The sequence below is a fragment of the Balaenoptera acutorostrata genome, chromosome X (assembly GCF_949987535.1).
Source record: "Balaenoptera acutorostrata chromosome X, mBalAcu1.1, whole genome shotgun sequence".
Classification (NCBI taxonomy): domain Eukaryota; kingdom Metazoa; phylum Chordata; class Mammalia; order Artiodactyla; family Balaenopteridae; genus Balaenoptera; species Balaenoptera acutorostrata.
This window is the reverse complement of record NC_080085.1, coordinates 13,354,145-13,371,201: the sequence shown is the minus strand read 5'-3', so window position 1 is coordinate 13,371,201 and position 17,057 is coordinate 13,354,145.

The window sequence follows — 17,057 nt, the reverse complement described above, 5'->3', positions numbered from 1 at the left end:
TTTTATTGCTGCCACATCATATTCTACATTGAGAAAAAGTCTGTAGGGTGAGATGCTGTTTCCCAGATCTCTTCCAGGAAAAGACGATAACGTAGCTACCTCCTAAAGTATATATAGCAAATCATTTCGGGAAAAGAGACCGTGGATAAAGAAACTAGGAAATATTGGGAAGTTTCAAGAACTGATGTTCTATCAGTCAGTTTTCATTCAGAGAAGCAGAACCAATAAGAGATTTTATATACATATATACACACATATACGTATATGTGTGTGTGTGTATATATATATATATTTAAGAGATTTATTACAGAGGTTTGACTTGATACAATCATGGGAGCTAATAAAGCAGTCCCCATAAGGCTGCTGTTTTTACCTCTGATGCTGAAGCTTGAAGTCTGCAGGGCAAGCATTCAGGAATGGATGTAAGTTTAGGGAGATCACAAGCAAGCTGGAACTCCACGAGGACAGATTAAAAGCATGAGGTGGAATCCCACAAGGACAGACGGAAACCCGTGTCAGTTCTGGTTGCCCCTGACCTTGATGGTGTGGGTATCCTGCAGAAGTGAGGGCCCTTCTCAATGGAGCTAAACACACACACCTGGCCCAGAAGTCAGAGGTGCTGAAAGAGGATCTAGGGGAAGGGGAGCGGCCGCAGCCAATGAAGTGAGTTAGCTGGTGTGTGAGCTAAAGAATGGCTAGTGCCTCTCTTCTGCCCTCCAACTCTCCCCAAGAGTTTCTCTCATGGCCCACCTTAACTGGAAACACACAGGGAAGGGAAGTCTGGAAATGTAGTTCAGCCTAGCCAGGCTGATGTATTACAATGCCACCACAAATGTATTCCCTGATATGAAATCTCTGGCTTTATTGCTGAAAGGCACCAGAAGTAACCATGCCCTGGGGGGCTCTCTTTAATTCTTCCTGGAAGATCTCAGAAAACATCCTTGAGCTTCTGGATCACCTAGGCTTTTCCTATGTAAGATTGTCCTCTCGAGCCTGAAAGGATGGTTACAACTGCACAACAGGGTGTTCTTCTGCTTAGTGCTGGTGACTCGCTTCTAGGTGACCCCCCTACACACATAAGGAAGACCACCTTTAGTTCTGATTAGTTCAACTAACATCCATCGAGCTCGATTGTGTGCCAGGCACTGTGCTGGCTGCCATAGGAGAAGATGAGGAACCAGGGCCTGAGGAACTTACTGTCTAGTGGGGGAGATACTCACATAAATAGAAACAGTCCTGCAATGGGGTCAATGCTCAGGTAAAGGAATGAAGGGTGTACAATGGAGGTGTGGAGAAGGGGCACTCCAGGGCTTGAGATGTGGGTTTTAAAGGATGAGTAGGAGTTAGCTAGGCAATGCAAAGTGCAAAGTGCATAGCAGGCTAAGAGATACTGTAGGGGAGTGAACTCTGCCACCCCACAATGTGTCTCTTTGGCATGAGGATTATTTTAGGCTGATTATCTTTAAGAAACAGAAGACTCAGGAAGTTTTTCTTTTTACCTCCCCCTGAACTGCCTAAAAAATTTAGACAGAGGGGAGAGAGGGCCAGGTCTAGGAAGAGAGCTATCAGTAGAGATAACTACAAAGAGTATGGGCTAGGTGTGGTGAGCTGGGGTGGGGGGAACTCAATATTACAAGAGCATGAAGTGGGGAACAGGGAGTGGCAGAACATAAAGCCACGTCATGGGAACTGCATCTGCTATACTAAGGAGTGTGAACTTTACTCTTTGGAGTGTGAATGAAAAACATTGCCTGCCATATCAGTAAACAAAGGATGTTGCAGCCATCAAGCCATCTCATTACAGCAGCCCAGGTGGTGAGCCCTGAGGGAACTCAGGATAGAAACATAATGCCCGCCATCAAAATCATCAGACAGCGTGGCCACACCCCCCATGCCTCCCACCCCTGACGGTGCACCCTGAGGAAACTCAGGAGGAGAAAGCACCGGATCCTGGCCCCAGATGGCTGAGGTGCATATCAAAGGAAGGATTTCAGTGAGCCCAGACTCTTGCGTCTTCCCATGCATAGAAAAGCCCTAAATTCCTTAACGTGAGATATCCGGTTATTAACAGTAATCTTTTGATGTTCCGACTACCTGGTCTTTGTTGTAAAAACTCCTATATATCCTGGCTCCCCACCTTGCCTCTTCGGAGCAGTCTTTCGGAGTTATCTGAGATGCTGTGTTCCGGGCTTAAGTCCTCAGTTTTGTCCGCCGAATAGAACATAACTCTCGACTTTTAGGTTGTGAATTTTTTTCAGTCGACAGGAGACACTAAAGGGTTATACCTATATCAGTTAGTGATAAGTTCAACAGAAAATCCTACTATAATAGCTTAAACAGAAAAGAAGTTTATTGATTTTCTGTAACAAAAAGTGTGGAGGTGGGAAACTTTTGTTTGGTATGGCAGCAAAACCATGTTTCCATGATTTGGGCTCTTTTCTGTTTTCCTGCTCTGAAATCCCAAGTGTCATTTTCATTGCCTGAAGGCTTACCTGCATCCTCTTTCTCTTGCTGCACCATACTTTCACCTTGAAGTAAAAGCTTTATGTGGCTGCTCTGTGGAGTCTGGTGAGTCCTTTCAAGTATCTGAAGTTGGGGAATATTTGCACAATCTGAAGTCCTTCCCATGGCTCAGAAAGCCACATGATCCGGCCACCTGCTACCTCTCTGAATACATCTCCTTCTACTTCATCTCCCTTTCCCATTCCGCTCTGGTCACCTCAGCACCCTTATTGTACTGAAACATACCCAGCATGCTCCAAACTCATGCCATGGCATTTTCTGTTTCCTCTGTCTAGAACTCTCTCCCTTAGATATCTACGGGGCTTCACTCTACCCTTCCGGAAAATCAGAAAGACCTTTCCAGACTGCACCTTCTAAAATGTAACCTTGCCCTGTTGCTTTTGGTTTCTTTGCTTTTTTCCCCGTTTCCCCAGACTAGAATATAAGCTGCACAAGAGAAGAGATTTTGCTTACACCTAGAGCAGTGCCTGGCACATAATAGATGCTCAGTAAATGATTCTCAAGGGATAACCAAATACATCAAGAGGGAGGTGCAGTTTCAGCTGGGGAAAGTGGGGCAAACAGCCTTTTGGTTACCTGGGAAAGACATCAAGAGAAAAGCAGGCTCTCAGGAGCTACCAGAGCTGGGTGAAAAGTAAAGGTGGCATGAGCCAGGAAGGGGAGGAGATGGTTCAAAACTATGAGGTACTTAACATCCCCCCAGGAGAAAGCTCAGATAAATAAACAAAACTTTATGTTGGAGGTAAACTGAGAGGTTGAATCAACTCATAAGTGGGGTTTTCTTGGATTTATCAAACACCTCAGTGTATCTTTAATTAGTCTTAAATGTTGCTAATGATGTGTATATGTGTGTGTTCCATTGGCTTTTCTTAGATCAAACATTAGATTTAATTATGGACTTGGTCTTTATTTTTTTTAATTTTTTATTTTTAAAATTTATTTTACTTTATTTTTCATTTTTGGCTGCGTTGGGTCTTCATTGCTGCGCGCGGGCTTTCTCTAGTTGTGGTGAGTGGGGGTTACTCTTTGTTGCGGTCCGCGGGCTTCTTTTTTTTTTTTTTAAGATTGATTGATTGATTGATTGATTGATTGCTATGTTGGGTCTTCGTTTCTGTGCTAGGGCTTTCTCTAGCTGCGGCAAGCGGGGGCCACTCTTCATCGCGGTGCGCGGGCCTCTCACTATCGTGGCCTCTCTTGTTGCGGAGCACAGGCTCCAGACGCGCAGGCTCAGTAGTTGTGGCTCACGGGCCTAGTTGCTCTGCGGCATGTGGGATATTCCCAGACCAGGGCTCGAACCCGTGTCCCCTGCATTAGCAGGCAGATTCTTAACCACTGCGCCACCAGGGAAGCCCCGATGCGCGGGCTTCTCATTGCAGTGGCTTCTCTTGTTGCGGAGCACGGGCTCTAGACACGCAGGCTTCAGCAGTTGTGGCACGCAGGCTCAGTAGTTGTGGCTCGCGGGCTCTAGAGCGCAGGCTCAGTAGTTGTGGCACACGGGCTTAGTTGCTCTGCAACATGTGGGATCTTCCCAGACCAGGGATCGAACCTGTGTCCCCTGCATTGGCAAGTGGATTTTTTTAAATTTATTTATTTAATTTATTTATTTTTGGCTATGTTGGATCTTCATTGCTGCGCACAGGCTTTCTCTAATTCCAGTGAGCGGGGGCTACTCTTCATTGCAGTGCGTGTGCTTCTCATTGTAGTGGCTTCTCTTGTTGTGGAGCACAGGCTCTAAGCGTGCGGGCTTCAGTAGTTGTAGCTTTTGGGCTCCAGAGCGCAGGCTCAGTAGTTGTAGTGTACGGGCTTAGTTGCTCCGTGGCATGTGGGATCTTCCCAGACCAGAGCTCAAACCCGTGTCCCCTGCATTGGCAGGCAGATTCTTAACCACTGCGCCACCAGGGAAGTCCCTGCAAGCGGATTCTTAACCACTGCGCTACCAAGGAAGCCTTGGTCTTTCCTTTAAAATAACCCCTATTTATGTAGCCTGAAAATTGATTTTGTAATGGAAGTCTGTGCTGAAAACGTGGATGGAGAAACTTAGATGAACACAGATTGCTGTGTTTCGTGTTATTCACAAAGCGACCCTTTCTCATGTTATGCTAGGAGGGAAGTGTGTGTGTACTTAAGCTCATGGCGAGAAAAAACAGAGAGGAGGAATATGTCGAGAATTAAGAGAATAAAATATATAAACGCAGATAAAATCTACAACTTTATAAAAAGGAGGTTTTTTCCCCCGCTATAAAATATCAGATACATTTCAACAGGACAGAATCCATGCAAGATTATAAGTTTACTTCCGTGTTCCCAGAGCTCTTAAGGTGACCTGATAAGGTCAGACAGGGAATCAAGGAGTTAATAAAATAATTTCCACCAAATGTTAGGCATCTCTTGGGATGTTTTGTTCTGTTGATGTTTTGTTCTGTTTTGCTTGGGAAGAAATATTTTTGTTTTGCTTCTTTGCTTGCTCATTTACACATATTTATTTGTCTTTAAATTGATAATATATGCACATGATGGAAAATTCAAAATGTACAAAATAGTGGAATGAAAAAGCAGACTGCTCCTTACCACAGTCCCCCACTGCCACATACACATTTCTCCCTGGAGACAACTCTCATTACCCCGTATACATGCATTGCTGAACCTTGCTTTTTTCAATTAATTTATTTGGAGATAATTCTACATCAGAACATATAATAGAATTGTCTTTTTTTTTTAAGGATTGCATAGTGCGATTATGAATTTTTTTTAATAAATTTATTTATTTTTATTTTTTGGCTGCATTGGGTCTTTGTTGCTGCGCGCAGGCTTTTCTCTGGTTGCGGTGAGCGGGGGCTACTCTTCGTTGTGGTACATGGGCTTCTTATTGTGGTGGCTTCTCTTGTTGTGGAGCACGGGCTCTAGGCACACGGGCTTCAGTAGTTGTGGCACGTGGGTTTCAGCAGTTGTGGCTGGCGGGCTGTAGAGCGCAGGCTCAGTAGTTGTGGCGCACGGGCTTAGTTGCTCCGCGGAATGTGGGATCTTCCCGGACCAGGGCTCGAACCCATGTCTCCTGCACTGGCAGGTGGATTCTTAACCACTGCGCCACCAGGGAAGCCCGATTATGAATTTTAATAGGAAAGTTTTTTCTTTCCTCACCTCAGAAAGAAATCAATGCTTAGCTTAATGAAGATGGAACCACCAATAGGAGGAATTAAGGTCTCACAGGGAAAGATTTTTATGTGAATCTCTTGGGAGCCTTCCAAACTCCTGCTAGAAATAAGGTTGCCAGATAAAATACAGGACACCCAATGAAATTTGAATTTCAGATAAACAATGAATATTTTTTAGTACAAGTATGTGCCATGCAATATTTGGGATATAAAAAATTATTTGTTTATCTGAAATTCAGTGGGTTATACTTACACTAAGCAATGATTCATTGTTTATCTGAAATTTAAATTTCACTGGGCATCATATATATATTTTTTATTTATTTTTAAAAATTTATTTATTTATCCATTCTTGGCTGCATTGGGTCTTCGCTGCTGCGTGTGGGCTTTCTCTAGTTGCAGTGAGTGGGGGCTATTCTTCACTGCGGTGCGCGGTCCTCCCATTGTGGTGGCCTCTCCCACTGTGGATCACAGGTTCCAGGTGCGTGGGCCCCAGAAGTTGTGGCACGCGGGCTCAGCAGCTGCAGCCCGCACACTCCAGAGTGCAGGCTCAGCAGTTGTGGTGCACAGGCCCAGTTGCTCCGTGGCATGTGAGATCCTCCTGGACCAGGGCTCGAACCTGTGTCCCCTGAATTGGCAGGTGGACTCTCAACCACTGCGCCACCAGGGAAGCCCATGGGCATCATATGTTTTAATTTGCTAAATCTAGCAACCCTACCTAGAAAGCACTCATCTATGCATTTGTGAATAGAGCTGATTTTAACTTGAAACTCCACAATGATAAATTGGTGTCTGTTAGAGCAGGAAAATATTGCTTATTAAATATCATGGTTATAAAGACAACCTCAAACTTCAGGCTTCAATATTTCTTTTAATTGCGTCTCATAATCTGCAAGAAACACAATGCCTTCCTCAAGTGTTTGACATAACGCTTTGAACTAAGACAGTTTAGCACATTGTCTTCAGTATTAAAAAACTGTAATGTAGTTAAGGTGTATCTCAAATATTATAATGATACACTTGAACCTTGAGCTAAATTAAATTTCAGAGGAATTTTACTTGTATTGCTAACATGACATTTTTTCAAAATGCAGCACTGCTGTCAAAAAAAATTAAATCAGGGCTTCCCTGGTGGCGCAGTGGTTGAGAATCTGCCTGCTAATGCAGGGGACACGGGTTCGCGCCCTGGTCTGGGAAGATCCCACATGCCGCGGAGCAACTAGGCCCATGAGCCACAACTACTGAGCCTGCGCATCTGGAGCCTGTGCTCTGCAACAAGAGAGGCCACGATAGTGAGAGGCCCACGCACCACGATGAAGAGTGGCCCCTGCTTGCCGCAACTAGAGAAAGCCCTAGCACAGAAACGAAGACCCAACATAGCAATCAATCAATCAATCAATCTTTAAAAAAACAAAATTAAATCAGACTGCAATTAAGCCAAGTTAAATGTCTTATTAAAAATTAAACATAGACCTTATAAAATTTATATTTTGCTTTCTTATGAAGTCTTTCTTTCGGGGAACTAAAAATCAGTGTATTGTGATTCAGAATGGACCACATTTAAATTTGGTTTCCTCAGACACAAATAGATGCACAATCTAGTGTCACCCGTTATGCCTTCTCACTTTATTGATGCTTCCGAGTTTTCTCCCAAGGCATCCTCTACACTAGTCCACTGTCCCTTCTCACTGAAAACCAATAACACCCCAGTGATTTCCATCCAACTTAGAAGCAGTGACTGTTCTGCAGCCCAGAAAGTGCCTTCTGAAATGAATCTGAAGCTTACAGGTATATGCTTGCCCTTGGTTTGTGTGCTGCTGATAGGAATTTATTCCTCTTCATCCTAATAGATATGGGTTCCCAAGGATCTTGGCAGCTATTGTCGAACTTTGGAAAGCACCACATTTTGAAGAAAAGTAGCCTTTAAAGATTTTTTATTTATGGTTTTAAACGAAAGTAGTGTGCACCACTTGGCCAGTGACAAAGGGACTTGGCCAGTGACAAAGGAAGGAATGCCCCTGTTCCCTCCACATCAATGTTTCCTTTTAGCATTAAAACTAGAGGAGTGAATTAATGGCGAGCATGCTTAAGTATTGGGGGGAAATGTAGTGGTGTCTGCAATTTCCTCTGAAATGAATTGAAAAAGAAAATAAGATGGATCAATGGATGGACAGGTCTGTACTAAAGCAAACAGAGCATAATATTAATGGTAGAATCTAGGTGGTGGGTATACAGCTCTTCACTGCAATATTCTTTCAACTTTTTTGTATGTTTGAAATTTTCCATAATAAAATGTTAGGAAAAAATTCAAGGAGTGTGAGCTAAAACACTAGAGAGACAGGTACACTTGGATGTGTATTTGTACTATAGGGGAGGAAAAATCATTTCCCTCTTCCCTTCTAGGTTCTTGACTGAAACCCCTCTAAAATAAAATATGGATGAATAGGAGGAAAACAAACAGAAGTTTAATAACACGGACACCTTCTGTATACACGGGAGAGAGCCAGGAAAACTGAGTAACTCCCTGAAATGGCCCAAGCCACCACCTTCAATACTCTCTCCAGCTAAAGACAAAAGAAGACTTGGGGAACGTGTGGGTTATGGGAGGTGACCAGGAAAAGCACACTAAACAAAGGTGTAGTTGTTATGCGGATTTAAGTCCCTGCCTTCTCCATTGAGAAGAGCTTCTAGAGATTTAGAGTCATCCTCTTCCTGGTACAGAGAGGGAGACACCCTTACAAATGGAGATTTCCCTTATAAATATGAACGTCTCTTAAAAAAAGGGTAATTTCTACTCGGTTTTCAGCGCTTTTCCTATGTCTTTTGTTTCCTAAAAAAAAATCAGCCTAATAATCATGCCAAAGAGGCATATTTTGAGGTGACAAACTCTGCTCCCCTTCAACACAGAGCCACCTTGGGCCAGCTCCTCCACCTCTTTGTGCCTTGGTTCTTCATCTGTAAAAGCCTACTGCATAGGGTCACAGATTTCATGAGATAATCTCCACAAAATACTTACCACAGTGCCCAGTTCGTGATGTTCAGTAAATATTAGCTGCGATGATGACGATGATGATGATGATGAAGATGAAGATGATGATGATGGGAAGCCTGATCTATGAGATGCATCAAAGTCTAAAAGGAAGATGAAAATGCATCAGGGAAGGCTTTACAAATAAGGTGACTTGACTTGCTCTCGAAAGGTGTGCTAGAAATGCATTAATGGAGAGAGGTTCAGCATAAGCCGTAAATGAAAAAAAAAAAGGCAATGAAAATAAAAGAATGAAGGACAGAACACAGAAGCAAGATGTGCACGGATTCATGGAGGAGGCTGGCCTGGCTAGTGTTTGGAAAGTAGGACTAGACTCCATTAACTCATTTGAAACTAAAAGTGTTCTGTCATATTCCTTGTAATATTAGACTCAAAGCCTCAAACTAGCTAAGAAAAAAAAAAGCCCCAAATGTAACTGGGAAACCGCCTTGGTTTTTGAAGCCAAGATATGGGACTTGAATGAGTTCTTCCTTTGTCACTAGTCCTAAGATAAGAAGAAAATAAAAATTAAGATAACATAAGAAGAGACATATGCCAGGTGGAAATCAGTTTCATGATATACAACCAGTCTGAGTACCCAGATTTCCCCACATTTTTATAAGTTCCCCTTAAAAAATTGTTACTTTCATTTCTCTGTACCCTGTTCACCAGCATGTCCCCCCCGCCCCCAACTTTTAGTTACTAGGTTCTAAAGCAAGGCGTCCCTTCTTGTCTAGGGCAGAAGGCCCTTTCCTTCTGCAGAGAAGAGCTTTTTTTTTTTTTTTCTTCAAATCTCTGTGATGTTTTGAAATCATTGGAGGTGGGAAGGGCTGATGGAGATGCCCTTGAGTGCATGACTAATTGGCAGAGAAGCCGAGTAATGCCTTGAAGCTCCATCCTCCCTCTTCCCCGAATAGCTGCAGGCTGGGAATGGCAGGAAATGGCATTGCTGGTAATGCTGCACCAACTCCATGCTGCCTAATTAACCATTCACCATTTAAATCACAATAAACAATTTGGAAATTTAATTTCCATTTGAGGCTAATCCTCTAGAATCCAAATATTGTAATAGATTCTGAAAACAAGATTCCTTTGCTATTAAAAAAAATATACAAATTGACTTTCTTGGAACCTTTGGCAGCTCAGCATACCTGACTAGATTACTGTATTTGCTGGCCTGTTATTATAATGGGAGACTCATCGGTGTTTCTTTTGTGGCCTCTCTAGCAAGGTGTTTATTTACCTTGTAAATATAGAGAACATGACTCTCCTGGGTCTTTGAATACTCGGTTTTATAATGAAGTGCAAAGCTTTATTATTTTTTTTTTCTTTGAGGGTTGGTAAATATAACCTTGGGCTTCTTACACAATAGGCCTAAGCAAAAAGAAAAGTATAAAGTATAAATAAATAAATGCTTTCTTCTAGCATATTGAGAGGGCTGTTCTGTATATATGTACATTTTTTTTTGGCCTGGATTAACACTAAGATCTAGATAGATCCAGAGAAGGAACAAAGGCTACTATTGTTCCAGAGAATTGAAAAAGAGCTTGGTGCTATAGTCAAAATCCTTTCCAGCAACTGTATCTTTCAAAAAGTCTACACTGCATTACTAAGCAGAGGATAAATGGTGGGAACTTACTACATTTTTCCATGACCATATTGGGACTGAACGGCCCATAGTGATTTGACTCACTAAGGGGCAGTCTTAGGTTCTAAGGGGGAGCAAAATATGCCACCTCCAAACATCCCTCTTTGACATAAGGATTATCTTGAGCTGGTTATATTTAAGAAACAGCAGACATAGGAAAAGCTCTGAAAACTGATGCTCTCATGTGATTTCTTTTGTGTTATGATTCCTACTCATCGTGTGTGAAACAGAATTTAAGCTACATTAAGGTACGCTAAGTAGTTCAAAATGGAGTCATAGTGGCCAATGTAAACTTCCATATTAGTTGTTTTGAAACGTCCGCTATAGGACTGTGGGTGTCCTTGCTAAACTAAGAGTGGCAACTTCAGATGAGAAATTTATTTGGCAATGTACATCACTGGAACAGAGGGAGCAACTGAAAGAGCCAAGACTCCCTCCCCTGGGGTAACTGTTACTCCTTAAAAAGAAACCACTGAGCGCAGTGACTTGAAGGCTCTTCGCTGGAGGACCTGACTCCACACCTGTGAGAGCTGTTTCAGAAGGACCCTGCTGGAGGCCCTGTGGGAGCAGAGGGCGACTTCCCACCCTGTTGCCAGATGCCTTCTTCTCACAGTTCTCCTTGGAATGGTTCGTTACCCACTTTTCTACTTTCCCTACTTTGACTAACCTGTGCTGTGTGCTGACTGTGTGCAATAAACCGAGTGATTTGTGAGTTCAATATTGGCCACACTTTGTATATCTCCAATGCTGTGATTCTTCCCTGGCCTTACCGCTGGGCCCTGCGACACACAACTGAGTAGTTACCCTTCTGTTGTAGATACTTACATTTACGAGGGAAACCTCCATTTATAACAGTGTCTCCTTCTCCGTACCTGTTGGGCTGCACCCCGCAGGCCTGCAAGGCCTGTGCTTGCCCAGCTTCAAGACCAAAGAAAGGGCCCGGAGTCAGAGACAGCAACATCGATGGTTTAATGGACGGGGGAGCTTACACGTCTGAAGCAAGGTCCCGGAGCAACCCCCCACTGTGTGCGGTGGCTGGATGGCCGGCAGGACGTGGCAGCAGGCTTCGCTCCTGGGGCAGGGGGAGGTTCCCAGTTATAGGGGAATTCACGTCAGGTGGGCTCATCAGTTACCAGGGAAACCAGCAGAGGGGCACGCCCCTCACCTCCCCTTTGATAAGCTATTAGGTGGAGATGTTTGACCTAAAGATTAGAATAATCACTAGCTGGGGCCAGGCAAGTATATAGGAAGGTCAGTCATGTGAGTGGGGTGTAGGTGAAGCAGGCACTGGTCCAGCAAAGGATGTACAGAGAACAAGAGAACAGCCATCTTGAGCAGCCTGACCATACAGTCAGAACTAAATCTGATTTAGTCATGAGTTTCTAGAGATTTAGTCATGACTAAATCTCTAGAAATGCTTATCAATGGAGAAGGTTCTGCTTTATGTGCAACCCAGGCCAAGACACTTGGCAGGGGCCCCTGGTGACCTAAATTTTGGGAGTCCTCATTTGGCATTTCTTTCCAAAGCATTACATGTCCTTACTGGCTTATCTTGCTTTGTCCATTTTAGAGTTAACTGGGGTTATGTAATTCAATATATTTTTCTATATTGAAAATAAGGAGAGCTAGTTTAAGCATAAGATAATCACCAGAAGACAAACTTGAACATTTTTTCAGTAAACTCCATAGCCGAGCTGGAAGAAATGAACTAATCGTGATTTGTACACAAGCATAAAGCCCCTAATTTGCATACACACATGAGTATGTAATTACACACATACATACATGGCTGTGAATTCAAAGGGGAACATGTATCACAATGTAGAATATAGTCACTGCAGGCAGTCAAAGGATAATAAAGTAGCGTGAAGAACCAGAAACCAGAGAGACAGGTAAATAAAAAATGCATTCATATTCATTTTAAAGAGGCTACTTGTGTGAATGGGGATAATATATTGAGAGAAGCTTAATTAACTAAGGCTTTGAAGTAGCAGAGATATTTAATGAATGTTTTGGCATACTGAGAATTGATTGAGGAAACCTTCTCTCCTGAAAATTCCTTGGGAAATCATAGTGTATCCTTAACAATAAATGAAATACCAATGAAAAGAATCATGTAGTGATAGAGATTCTCAGTGCAGTTTATTGAGTAACACCCATGTGGGGGCTCTGGAAGAAATATGATCTTTTTTGACAAAACATATATTTTGTCATTTCCAAAAAACTCTGAAAATGGCGGTTCTTGCCCTCAGTCTACTTCAACCTTAATGGAAGAGATGAGATGGGTAAACAGTCAACCAAAATAATGCAGCAATGATTACATTTAATTTGAAATCATTTACGTTAATTACAAAAGTGGGTTTGAGACAGTAACTAAGAAAAAAATTGGTTAGATGATAAAGAGTGTTGGTAAATTCCTATGTGAATGATACTAAGTTTGAGTAACAATAGGGGAAAGATTCCTGGAAAACAAAGTAGATGTGATCTGTTTTTGAATTTTATATCTTCTTACATAGATTGGTAAATAAGAGCAAGACCTTTTGTTTTCTTAATAACCAGAGGAAAAAAACAGAACTACATGCCCAATAATATTGGGTCCTTTCATGAGGACCCAATAGTCATCATTGTTTAAATATTTCTCCCAGTTTGAAATCCTATAGTGGTTCTGCATTACATTCAGGATGCAATGTGGATATCTGGCATGACATACAATGCCATGGGTGATGGGACCCTGCCTATCCTTCCTTCATTTCCTCCCTTAACATTTAATGTTCCCCAAGGGCGCCATGTTGTCTCACTAGTTTGTCTCACTTGCTTTGACATGGCTTGTACTCCTGCCTGGAATCTTTTGTGCTCTTTCTTCCTTCATGAACTCTTTTTCATCTTTCAAGAGTCATCTCACCCTTTAGAGTTTGATGATTTTGGTTTTGAATTTTCTACTGTTTATTTTTCTTTTGATCCTTTTTTTAAAATGAATTATTTTTCATTTCCAAGGGGTTGGATGCTTTTGATTTGTTTGAACTTACACTATTGATTTCTGGTTGTCAAACTTATATTCAAATAAAGATGACCTTCTTGTGATTAGTCTTGTTATTTCTTTTTAATTTTGAAACTGCCTACATAATGAGAATACCTTAAAAAGAACTGTCATAAATTATGCACTTACTAAAGTTATAATTTAGAGCAATATTCTCAAGCCCAAAAATCTTCGAGTCATTCTTGACTCTTCTTTTTTTCCCTTGTACTCTGCATAACTGATACCTCTGGAATCCTGTTGTTTTGACTTTCAAGATATATCCAGAATCCAACTACTTTTGTCACCTCTACCTGTGTCTAATCCTACATCAGGCCTTACCTAGATCCTGTGGTAGCCTCCCAACCAGGCTTTCTGTTCTTGGTGTTGCCCCCTACATAGAGTCAGTCTCTTCCTCAAGCAGTATCTGTGAATTAGTTAGATGGTAAGCCATCCCTGGACCCCACGTCTCCCATCTCATTCACCATCAAAGCCCAAGCCCTTAAAACTCCTCTCCCCCCACCTCCCTTCAGTGGCACCCCTTCCCACTCTGTCAGCTCTCGTGGCCCCTGAAACACGAGAGATGGGCTCCGGCCCAATTCTCTTGGTCTGGAAGGATTTCTCCGATATCCTTAAGAATAGCTCCTTCACCTCCTTCAGGTCTTTGCTCAAATGCTACCTTCTCACTGAAGACTTTTCTGACCTCTTTTTAATGCAGATGCAGTCCCTCAAACACACACCAAACTGCTCTCTCAACTCTTTTCTGTCTTATTTTTCTCCATTTTTCTTATCACTATCTTACATGCAGAATATAGTACTTATTCATTTGCTTATTGCTGGTTGTCCCACTTTGGAACATATGCTCCATCCAGGTAGAGGATTCTGTCTCTTCTGGTCACTGCTGTATCTCCTGCCATGAGAATAGTGCCTGGTATGTCAGAGGTACTCAAAAATACTGGTTGAATAATGGAGTGAAAAACAAACATATGAAAGAATAAATAACTCCAGTGACATGACGACACTTTCACAATACAAAGTTAAGTCAAAAATTGGGCTTTACAATTTTATTTTTAAAAAAATATTATTTCTAAATTTGTAGTATAAGCCCAATTTTGTTTACTGCATATGCATAGAAAAAGGCTAGAAGGAAAAAAGTTAATAGTCATTATCTCAAAGTGGGGCATTCTTTTGAGTATTTTCAGAATTTCCTACAATGAGTAACTTTACAGTCAAGAAAAAAAATCAAATCCTATTTTAAAAAAATTGATGATAGCAAAAAGTAGCTCCCAAACAATTTCTTCTTACCTTCATGATACTGAATGATGGACTGGGCTGTCTTAACAGCCCTGTCTCTTCTCCACTCCTCCCTCCTTCACTCTGTCCAGTAGTTTGGTCAAAAAACTCCAATCGTTGGTCATTTTGATGCTACAGAGTCCATGTACTAAGGGAGTCATTTGTCTAGTTTTGAGAGAATCCTGTTGAAAAAACAGTTTGAATGATTTTTTTGAAGATCAGTTTTATTCCCACTGTATATTATGAATTTACATTCGTTTTTAGGCTCTAAAACAGTATTAGATGCCTGCTTGGCTCCTTCTTGAGAAATTTAGTGCAAATTTGGAGGTTGGTTCTTAGAATTACAATATTTTGTAGGAGAGAAAAAATAATTTTTCCTCTACTCTTCTAGGTTCTTGGCTGAGACCCCCTGTAATAAAAGACAGATTAATAGGAGAAAAACAAACAGAAGTTTAATAACATGTATACCTCTTGTACACGGGGGAGAGACCCAGGAAGACTAACTCCCTGAAAAGGCCCAAGCCACCACCTTAAATACCATTTCCAGCTAAAGACAAAAGAAGACTTTGTGGGGGTGGGGGCAGTTGTGGGAGGCGACCAGGAGAAGCACAGTAAACAAGGACAGGGTTGTCTTCAAATTTAATTCCCTGCCTTTTCCATTGAGAAGAGTTTCTAGAGGTTTAGAACCATCCTTCTCTTCCTGGTACAGAGAGGGAGACACCCTTATAAATGGAGATTTTTCTTATAACTGTAAATGTAAATGTCTCTTACAAAAGGGTAACTTCTACTACTCATTTTTCAGAGCTTTTCCTATGTCTGCTGTTTCTTAAAAAAATAACCAGCTCAAAATAATCCTTATGCCAAAGAGGCATATCTTGGAGTAGCAAATTCTTCTCTACTTCAATTATTTTCTTTTGCATTTGTATTCTCCTAATGTGGACTAAATGTACACATGTAAGAAATGTGGATATGCTAGGTGCTCAACACGGGACATAACCTTTTTCTCTTTCTACCTGATACTTTTCCTCGAATAACAGAAAAAGACAAACAAACAAACAAGCAAACCGAAAACAAAAAGAGAAAGCTGGCATCTGGCCTTTTTATTAAAAAAAAAAAGTCCCATAAATCATTTTGATTGGCAGGTTTTTTGTTTTTGTTTCGTTTTTGTTGTTGTGTGTGCTGTTGTTGATATATCATAGGCTGTCAGTTAGGAAGACCTTTAATTTTAGATCACTGATTCTCAACTGTGGATTATTTGGCCCCTAAGGGACATTAGGCAATGTCTGGAGGTATTTTTGACTTTGATAACTAGGGGGCAGGATTGCTACTGGCGTCTAGTGAGTAGAGACAACTAAACATCCTACAGAGCTCAGGCCAGCACCTACAACAAAGAATTATCTGGCCCCAAATATCAGTGGTGCCAAGGTTGAAAAACCTTACAATCTAGAGAATGGATTAAAGCAAACACAGAAAGATTGGCCACTCAAGACACGTCCTATTCTTTTTCTTTTTTTTTCTTTTTTTTTTTTTTAAGATTTTTAAAAATTTCATGTAATGTCTGAAACATTTATATTAACATATTTCCATACAAATAAACCAATGAAAGTTTAGTATTAGTTGTTTTGCTTGTTTGTTTTTTTATACTGCAGGTTCTTATTAGGCATCAATTTTATACACATCAGTGTATACATGTCAATCCCAATCGCCCAATTCAGCACACCACCATCCCCACCCCACCGCAGTTTTCCCCCCTTGGTGTCCATATGTCCGTTCTCTACATCTGTGTCTCAACTTCTGCCCTGCAAACCGGCTCATCTGTACCATTTTTCTAGGTTCCACATACATGCGTTAATATACGATATTTGTTTTTCTCTTTCTGACTTACTTCACTCTGTATGACAGTCTCTAGATCCATCCACGTCTCAACAAATGACTCAATTTCGTTCCTTTTTATGGCTGAGTAATATTCCATTGTATATGTGTACCACATCATCTTTATCCACTCATCTGTTTATGGGCATTTAGGTTGCTTCCATGACCTGGCTATTGTAAATAGTGCTGCAATGAACATTGGGGTGCATGTGTCTTTTTGAATAGTGGTTTTCTCTGGGTATATGCCCAGTAGTGGGATTGCTGGGTCATATGGTAATTCTATTTTTAGTTTTTTAAGGAACCTCCATACTGTTCTCCATAGTGGCTGTATCAATTTACATTCCCACCAACAGTGCAAGAGGGTTCCCTTTTCTCCACACCCTCTCCACCATTTGTTGTTTGTAGATTTTTTGATGATGCCCATTCTAACAGGAGTGAGGTGATACCTCATTGTAGTTTTGATTTGCATTTCTCTAATAATTAGTGATGTTGAGCAGCTTTTCATGTGTTTCATGGCCGTCTGTATGT